Source organism: Netta rufina (genome assembly GCF_964035555.1).
Source record: "Netta rufina genome assembly, chromosome: 5".
NCBI lineage: Eukaryota > Metazoa > Chordata > Aves > Anseriformes > Anatidae > Netta > Netta rufina.
The window spans coordinates 32,496,466-32,506,590 of NC_140128.1; the positions used below are offsets into that span (position 1 = coordinate 32,496,466).

The following is a 10,125-nucleotide window of genomic DNA, read 5'->3' on the forward strand; positions in this document are numbered from 1 at the left end:
TTCCACAGTCCAGTATTTGGAAGGGTTTAGTTTCCCCTCAGAAAAACTGAGCAAGTGCTAGACTATAAAAAAGGGAAACAAGCTACCCTTTCAGAAAGAACTGTCTGTGCTTCCCCCAGCACTCCCTGACAGTGCTTCAGATGTGTGACAAAGCTAAACAGTTTGTTTTCTAATATCAGGTTCATTAACTAAGTATTCAAGTGCCAAATTCCCTCCAATGAGAGGAACATTAAGAGGAATTCACCCATCTTAGGAAAAGAGACTTTTCATGCAACTCCCTGCAGCACAGAGCACCACAAACTTATTTGGTTATTACCCACCTACTCTACTGTACAGTCTTGCTAATGCAAGTTATTTACTATCACATGCAAAACAGTTATTGCTACTAAAGTTCTATTTTCTTATTAAATCATCTTATGGCTTTGTTTGCATCAGGGATTCTTCCCCCTACATACTGTGCTATTTTGCATTCCAGTTTCAGAGGTATTTTTCAATTGATTCTCCCAAGCACTAAACTACTTTATTCAATGGTACAGCTACTTCTGTTCAGAATTGAACCTAACTCTGAGCACAGGTCCCCCAGAGCTCTGCTGTAAATGGCCCAACCACCCAGTTTTCTTGAAAACTTATTAGATGCAGAGGGTCGGGGTGGGGGATTTGTTACATACATTAACTCTGCAAGGATTACTGGTTTTGCACCAAAGAACATGCTACTTGATTAATTACTTTAGCGATACATCCTATTAAAATTACAAAACCAAGCTACCCATTCCCTCCCTCCTCCTAGTGGCCATTTACAGGCAGGTCTCAGGGAAAAAAGATGCAGTATCCTCTCTAAAGTGACAGAGAATTTTGTTCTTGTAAAAGAAATGCGTGAAGAGCAACACTGGTATCAAATAAGACTTATTTTTTCCTAGGAAATGAGAGAATGCCATCCACAGAGCATCACTCATCTCAGGAATCATACCAGTCTCTTATTTCACCAGTCCAAGCTGCCCATTGCATGCTAAATCATTTGAACATTTCCTGGTCTAAACTTTCCTTCTGAAAAAAGCAGAGGGAGAGACGTAAGTTATTAAATTTGAGATTAGAGCTGGAAAGCAATACTGGAAGTTACCCAAAACACAGGATATTGAATTCTCAACAATACAGGGGTGGGGAATCTATGACTAGATATAGCCTGCTGAACAGATGCAGTCTGCAATGTTGGTTTTCAACAGCCCTTAATCCTATTATATTCTCTCTTATTAAGATGTGTGTAAATGCAGGATCCACCAAAGGTGTTAAAAGATTCAATAGAACTTCAGGAAAAAAAAAAAAAAAAAGGTTTTCCATTCCTGCAATAATGGACAAAAGTATTCTACTTATAATTGGAAGAAAGCATTTTGCAACCAGTAACTAACTTAGTAGATGAAAAGGATAATGTTTAACTGGTTTTAATAATTATGTAATTGGATTTGTTGTTTTTTTTTTCCTACTTAACAGATTTTGTAAATAATATTAAGGTAGTAGAGATGTGCACAAAACACACACAAACTCTTTATCACATTCTTAATTCTGAGTATATCGTAGGATGGGTAATAATTAAATGGAAAATGCTGCTCATAGAAGAAAACACCTTCAACAAAGACTAAAATGAAAAGAATCACTGGTGACAGAGATGAGAATTCTGGACGCTTACATACACTAGTTTACTATTGCAGTTGGACAGAAATACTAAAAACAAAGTTAAATATGACTCTATGAAGCCCATTAAGTGAATGCATTCACTTTCTAAAGATAGCATTACCACTGTCACAGGGAGGATACTGCATATTTAGACCATGTTTGTGACATTTCTACTGTATCCTTTCTATTGTTAATTACATTATCATCACTGCTTATTAATAAATTTGTCACTCTGAAATTGTAAAAATACTACTAGGCTCATGCACTGATCCTAACATGGCACTACTGTTTGCTACAAAGCACTAATGCTTATGGAACTATACACATCTCAAAATGGAAGACATTGGTGATTTTGTTGTTTTCAAACAACTTGTAACATCATTTTGTCCACAAGTATTAAAATATATATATGTATATATATATGATCTATTGCACATGCCCCTTGTTTTTGTAATCTTTCACATGGGAAGATTTCCAACCAACATAGAGAAAAAGTGGAGCAAGAAAAAGTAGGTAGGCTGAGGCAGCATTTCCTAACACAGCACTTTTATAAAGAAGCTGGCTGGAAAGGTACGGCTGTGGGGGTCTTCTGGGCATGCATTGTTGGAGTATTGGTTCTGTGAAAGCCACAGATCTTTAGCCCTGCTAAAAATGTTATGTTCTAAAAGTAAACTTGAAAGCTTATGTTCTTACGTTATCTGGGTTAGGAGTCAGGAAAAAATTGTAGGTTTGTTGTTGTTGTTACAATGCAGGGTTACAAAATGTTGAGGGTTATTCTTATGGATGTGGAAATCAAGTAACGTGAATTGTCCACTCTCTAGTCAGAAAAATTCTTAGTTTTTGTACATATCCACAGAAGATAAAAATACATTCCTGTCCCCCAAGTATTTTGTCACCCAGCTATGCAAGAAACAACTGCTAGCTCTAATGTCGGAAGGACAAGTATGGGCAAAAGGAAGAAAAGGAATTTCCCACATTTAGGATCAGATGTTTCCTATACCAGATACCTTCCAACAACATATAATCCTATGATATTAAAGGTATTTTCCATCACTTAGAGATGGATCCTGCTTCTACAGACATCTACATTAAATCCTATTGGTTTCAACAAAAGCAGGACCTAAAATTAAGTGTGCTTTTCTAGTTGCGTCTAAAACCAGAAAATTCAGACCATTTTCAGCAAAGACATCCTATATTCTTAAAAGAAATCAGGCCAAGTTGGTGGTTGCCTCACCAGGATTAACGTAACTCATCTAAACTAATAAAAGAAACGGCTCATTGCAATGTTGCATACAATTTTAGTGCACCTCTCTGCTCATTACAGTTGGCATTATTTTGATACACAGTGCCTTTCCTACTCTCCTTAGCTTTCATGTCTGATCTTTGCTTCTTGGAAACAAACAATGGATAAAGCTGTCATTAAATCTTACTGTTACAATGCAAGTCTATACACAGATCTAACTTTACCCCAAAGACCAGGATCACCACCAACACTCATCCTTACTCTGCTGTGGAATGTGGTCCCCATAAAATTCCACTACATTTTAAGTATCACAATGCTGCCCTCGCAATCTACCATGAAGATTTAAAAAGGATTTCAACTGTTGGCTTTTTCAGCCATTTTCAGGCTGTCTGGCTCTCTCCAGCAGTTTTCTAAAATGAAAAATACAACAAACCAAAACAAAAAAACACTCCACCCCCCGACCATGCTATTATTTCCCCAAACCTATTAACAGAACCTATATATCTTTATTTGATCCAAATTTTAAAATATTTTAAGCTAGTAAATCACATTTTCTAAATCACAAGTGTGGATTAAGGTGCAGTAAGAGCTCCAGACTTGAAATGGAGATTTCTTTTTGCCAAGAAACCTTACTTGCCATATACCATACCATAGCAAGGAGCATGTGAACAGTACAAACTCCCACCTCAGAATGATCAAGAATATCCTATATAATCACAAATGATGTAGACAAAGAATCTTGTGTAAACATAAGAACAACAGATAGCGCCTTAGATTGGGAAGGAATAGGGGGAACCAGAAAAAGGCCCGGCCTAAGCATTTCTGCTCTCCGTCAAGCCATACCTCTTACATGGCTACCAGCTCGTTCTACCGGGCCTAGATGATGGAAACATACAGGTCATCTCAGTTCTCAGTCACAGAAGAATAAAAAGTATCTGATTCCATCAGCAGTATGAAAAGCTGAAACTGTGGAAAGGAAGCTGAGCGGACAAACCGCAACTTTACACCTCCGGTCTCTTCCATCCCACCAGTTAATTTCTTTAAATAAAGAAAGAAATTCTGCCCCATCTTTTCAACTGTAGAATGTTCCTTTTGCTGCTAAGGATTTATAAAAAGCCAGAAGGAGAGAATGATGTAACACAAACCTAATCATTATCCTGTAACCCTGAAGGTCTTTAAAGCTTCATTTTTCTTTGCTAAAAATGAAGTGGAGCAGAGTACTTTCTCCTTCTGGTGCAAGCTCTTCATATCCAGCACTTACGTGGGTTTACACATGCAAATCTACATTTTGATCACAGATTGGGATGATGCTGTTACACGCTATAGACAAGGTGATTCTGCTTTTGTTCCTCTGCATTAGCTGCTTTATGTGAGTTGACATCAAGACATCTATCTACAAAGTCAAGCCAGGTTCCTGGGCTACAAAATACCTGTAATGGGACTTCTCCAATTGTTTGCTAAGTTTCTTCTGTATGTCAGAGCAGAAAATATGTCCTCGTTTCCTGCTTAAACTTTTCATACATGTCAAGTTTGGCATGGCAATGCATGCAGACACTATATATGCCAGGAATTCCAGTATGACACAGTGAAGAACTTATCCTTCCTAAAATGAAGAAGGAGATAGATATCAGAACATCAGCTTCCACATCCATCTGATTTCCAAGTTTTTCTCATTTTAAAACAGAATGCAGAAAGCTGGATGAAGAGCTGGCACAGAAGACATTTCTTCAGGGAAACAAACGCTGATTTCTGTTACTCTGCTTTTGAGTTTTGATACAGCAGCGGGGTTGCTTCTGTGGGAGAAGTCATCTGGGGAATTAAGCATTGGGTGAGATGGTTGACGCAGGAAGTGAAGAGATCTTTGTTCATGCAGCTCCATGGAAGTGAAGGACAAGTTTTTGCTTGCTAGGAGAGACATGTCCACATCTCACAGCCTAGGAGCAAGCAACAGGACTATCATCTTCTTAAATTTCAGCAAGGATCTGGAATTCCAAAATGAAAGAGAGGAGAGGTCAGGAAACAGAATAAAATACATTTGACATTAAAATGCCTGCTGGTTCATTACTTTAAAAATCTGAGCCTAACGGAAAAAAAAGTTGGCTTCACAGACTGCAATAGTCCCCTGTTCTATAAGGTTTTATATCTAACTGTGCATGTCCATAAGCTGGCTAATGCAATACTACAGAAATGCTGAACTATATGCCTACTCAGAAGCAGTGCACCCAAAAATATACTGGTGTTAACAAGCTCTGAGGCTTCATAACTGTGGCTCTGACACGTAACACGGCAATACTGAGGTATTCACCTAAACACACACAGAATCATCAAATGGTCTGGATTGGAAGAAACCTTAAAGATCATCTGGTTCCAACCCCGCTGCCATGGGCAGGGACACCTCCCACCAGACCAGGTTGCCAAAAGCCCCATCCAGCCTGGCCTGGAACACCTTCAGGGATGGGGCAGCCACAGCTTCTCTGGGCAACCTGTTCCTGTGCCTCACCACCCTCTGAGTAAAGAATTTCTTCCGAATATACCCCTTGTCCTAACACTATGCTCCCTGATAAAGAGTTGATCCCAATCCGGAGAAGAGAAGGCTCTGGGGAGACCTTATAATGGTCCTCCAGTACCATTTAGGACAAGGTGTAATGGCATTGCACACAGAGAGAATAAGTTCTGCTATAGTGGGTCACAATTCAAAGAGACTACAAACAATCACCTAATTACTACAACACTGTCAGTGCTGTAGATGAAAAACACGCTTATGACAGCTGTAAAATCCACAGATTAGGTCCTTTTTTTTTTTTTTTGCCCCTCTTGTCCACAGTGTAGACATACTTCAACAACCACTGTCTTGTCACTGACCTCCTGGCCTTTCACCAGTAGCACACCTGGTACTGTCTAGTCACAGAAACTGTTAACACATGGATTTTTTCCTTTAAGTTTGATGCCAGCTTGGATTAAAAGGTAACATGAATGCAATTCTGCATAGTGCCAGGAAAAAAAAAAAAAACAAACCTACCACTCTCCTGTACAACGAGTGATGTGAGAGAGGAAATGTTTTCTTTGGTTTTTCTTTCTCAAATATACGTGCATGAGGACACATCATATTTTCTACCTCCTTCCTCTCTTTTCTCTGGCCTTTTGTTGACTTCCTTTTATTATTCTAATTACCTTAATCCTTTAGTTGATCAAGTTCAGAAATAATCTTCTGGCGATAATTTTCAACTCCTGTGTTAGAAGTAGTGAGTAGACTATGGAAATGGCAAAACATCACACGTCACCATCACTTGCTCTCCGAGGCACTCAAATACTTCAGCTGATCATAAGCTTGACCATCCATGCCCATGCTGATGGATCTTACTCTTGATATGAAGGTGGGGAAAAGCAGACCTGCGGAGCTGCAACAAAACATGTAAAAGGTTTGTAGCAGAGCCAAGGATAGAATCTAACACTCTGTTATATACCTTAACTACCAGAATATCTTTGCTTAATTTACTGGGGAAATAAATAAATAAATTGAAATTTTAGATTTTGATCGTTATCCTAAGAATTTTTGAATTTACTTTCTTCGACTTGATAACTGAAATTTGGTTACATTATTGTTCTTCCACTCCTAGTGTTTAACAAATAACAAACCTTTAAGATCACTACTCTAAGCTAATGCAATTGCACAATTAGTGTCTCTTAGCAAAGTAAAATGACAGCATGGAACAGGTGTTCTGTAACTTTCAAAGCATTTATTTTTGTTAAAATATATATAGTTAAGTAAAGGTTTATTTCAAGTCAAGCACAAGCTGAAAGTTGACACTGTGGCAGCATTCCAGTTCTCTGAGTGTCCTAAGAAAAAATAAAATTTCAATAACTGATTTCTTGGTAAAGAAAAAAAAGAAGGGGAAGGGAAAGAAAAGTGACAAGTTTAGTATTGTGTATTTAGTACCTAAATAACCTTATGGCTTTACTCACCATCATTTTTCACCATTCAACATTCTCTTTGGGGAACCTAGAAAGAAAGAGATGAACAAATTAAATTCGTATCTATGAAGCTCTTCAGATAACAGATCATTACATGCACAAGGCACAGCAGATTATCTATACCTTCTGGGAACCAGCTAACATTGTCAGATGGTCTACACTAAACATGTTGATGTTACTTTTCAAATGTTTACAGCCACGCTCCTCTTTCAGAATAAGGAAAAGGATGGTCAAGTGAGTCACACCTAAGTAGCGACGATCCAAGATCTTGTTCCATCCTCTTGTCGTCAGTTCTCACCCACCCAATTCAAGTCCTCCCCCAAGAACCTGACAAGCACTATGAGACCTCAAGACATTAAGGAACCAAACGATTCACAAAAAAATTAATTTGACAATTATCAGTTACATATCATACATAAGCTTACATATCAGGCTGATGGAAATGAGACAATTCCCAGTGCCAATCTTTGAAAAGTTAGGTTTTCTTTCACTCATTCTACACCTTCAAAATAACTAAAGTCTTGTTTTGACCTATTGGGCAGTCATATTTCTTTTGCTCTACAGTAACTACAAGTTAATTTCCACAAACTTTGGGGGGAAAATAAAGTCAATCTACTGACACAACCAGCACATGACAAACGGAAGGGATACTACAATGAAGAGTATGCAGCTATGCTACTAAGTTTCATCACACCCCTAACGCAGTTTTAAGTTACCCAACAGATCTGGCTTTCCAAAATGGTTCCAAAAATTTCCCAGTGTTACCTCTCTACACTGTCACTTGCCCCCACCTCTCTCTCTACTTTTAAAAAGGTATCTAAATCCACTCTATGCAGCACTAGAGCAAACTGTAGTAGAACTGGAGAAAGAAAGGGAGTGCCTGGACACGGAGGCTCCAAACAGGACACAGAAGAAGGACAGGGCTCTCAGGAGGGCTTGTGTTGCCAGGACCCCACATAGCAATTCCTCCAAACCCCAGCACATCCCCCTGCAATTTTAGAAGATGCACAGATCTGGATACAGAGAGGGACAGGGTGGAGACACAGGTCACAGTCACCTCCAACAGTGTACACTAGGGCTTATTGGGAACACAGAAGTCACCAACCTGGGAGTCCAGAGGACACGCTGATGTCCCTTGTCCTCTGCAAGGGGCCCCTGACTGCTGGACACATGGCTTAAACACCTCTGCTATGATGCCTGGCTGGCAGATAGATGTCTTGGGCATTGCTTATGAGATTATGAGCCTAAGACACTGTAACCTGTTTTGTTTCACTTTTTATTTTAAATAAATTCACCCTCTCCTCCTATGAGGTTTCCAATGCGTATTTCCTATGCTTTTAGCACAATAGGGTAGGAATAATAATAATACTTCCTACAGCAGGAGACAACCATTTTACAGCTGAGATTTCTATTCCACAATACACACACCGAAGGGCTCTTTGAATGCTGTTTAAGCAAAGAAACATCCCTACCTGCACATCCCATTTTAGAGAGTTTTTTTTTTTCTTTTTTTTGTAAATCAATCCTCCAAAGACTGTGTGGGCCTCTGTATCTTGCATTCAGCTAACCGCCAACACATCAAGACTCCTTTCAAACCTCGTTCCGTTTCAAGTTTTTAAGAATGAACGTGGGAGGTGTTCAAGAGAGACTCCAGACTCTTCACGGATTCAGGCAGAATGCTTAGCCTTAGTTGGCCCCTGCTTTTTGACACCCTTGAGATGAGAGGTTACCATCGTAAGAGACACAGCCTACTCCTGCAAATCTCTGTATTGCACAGGCTCACAGCACTGTGAGCAAAATTTTAAAGCACTGCACAGAGTTGGTTTGACATAGCCAGGGTAACAGAAAACTCTGGTTATTTTTTTGATGCTAATTCTTACAGTTCTTAAGCATTCAAAGCAATTAAGAATAAATATTAATCCAAGTGTACTTACTTACTGCTAAAAATACTGTATAACTTCACATGAAAGAAAGTTGACAGCTTATTATTCTTCTAACTATAGCATAAAGCAGAGTTATCTTTGTATGTAACGTGCCAAAGGCAAATCCCTTGGCATATTCTAACAGCTCACACGCAGACCTGTACACGCAGGCATTCACCAGCAGCAGCACACTGTGCCTTAATGCTGTGTTGCCCGCGAGCTGCTATTACCAGGTGAATAACATAGCACAAAGAACAGATATGTAATATAGCACACGGTAAAATATTCCTTTGGAAAATTTTCTCATAAGCGGCTACCACTTTCAGAAGTAGCTGCCACAACCACACTTGTTACGTTTCTTTTGAGTTATTTTATCGGTTACAAACACCTTCTTTATCGCTTATGTAGGATAACAGACCACGTCTCTTCAGGATCTGAAGCTGTGCTTCTCGTTTAGGTGCTTTAATTATTATTATTTTTTTTTAACTTTTACCTGACATTCACACTGAAAATGCAGCCACTCAGGATAACGCGATGAACCAGAATTCTCAAGCGCTGCTCTAAGACATAAACCGCGAGGACTCCCACGCTGGATGGATCCCTCCGGTTTCAGGAGGGCTCCCCCCGCTCACAACACGGACCCGACCAGCACCGCTCCGTGCCGCAGGGCACTCCGAGCGTGCCGCCCGAGCACCTCCGGGCGCCCCAGAGCCGGGCGTGCAGGCGCTGCCTCAGGGAAAGCCCCGGCAGCCGCCCCGCGCTGCCCCCGCTCCCCTCAGCGCGCCGCAGCCCCGCGGCCCTCCCGGCCGGCCCCTGAGGGGTGAGGGCGGCGGCCGGCCCCGCTCGCAGCCCGGGCCCCCAGCGCAGCGGGAGGCCGGGAGCCGCCCGGCCGCGCCCGCTGCCCCCGCCCGGCCGCGCCCGGCCCCTCGGGCGGCGGCGGGCGCTCACCTGAGCGCGGCCCGAGCCGCGGGGCCCGGCCGGCCCCGGCCGCTCCGCCCGCTGCGCTCACGCCGCCATCTTCCCCTCCTCACCCCGGCCACCCGGCGGGGGGCTCTCGGCGCCCAGGCGACGCCGGACCCGCCCCCTCGGCCGCCAGCCTATCGGGCGCCGCTCCCGCGAGTCTACCCGCCAGGCTTCGCGGCTGATTGGTCGGCAGCGCCGTCCATCGCGGAGGCTCACCGCCCCTCCGCGAGGCTTTCCCCTCCGATTGGCCGCGCGGCGGGCACACGGCTGCCAAGCGAGTGGCTGCAGCCGCGCGGGCGGGGCCGGCCGGAGGAGAATCCTCCGGTGACCTCTGAGGGGATTTAAAGGGGCCGCCAG

At 42.1% G+C, this 10,125-nt stretch overlaps 1 long non-coding RNA gene across 1 annotated transcript; it reads right to left on the reverse strand.

Annotated features, from left to right (window-relative positions):
- Positions 1-1,259: 1,259 nt before the first annotated feature.
- LOC311209618 lies at positions 1,260-9,878 on the reverse strand. Its single transcript, XR_014618439.1, has 4 exons — positions 9,754-9,878; positions 6,875-6,911; positions 6,083-6,309; positions 1,260-4,893 (listed from the first exon to the last, which is right to left on the reverse strand). It is a non-coding gene; the product is annotated as an uncharacterized lncRNA (long non-coding RNA).
- Between the last annotated feature and the right edge of the window lie 247 nt (positions 9,879-10,125).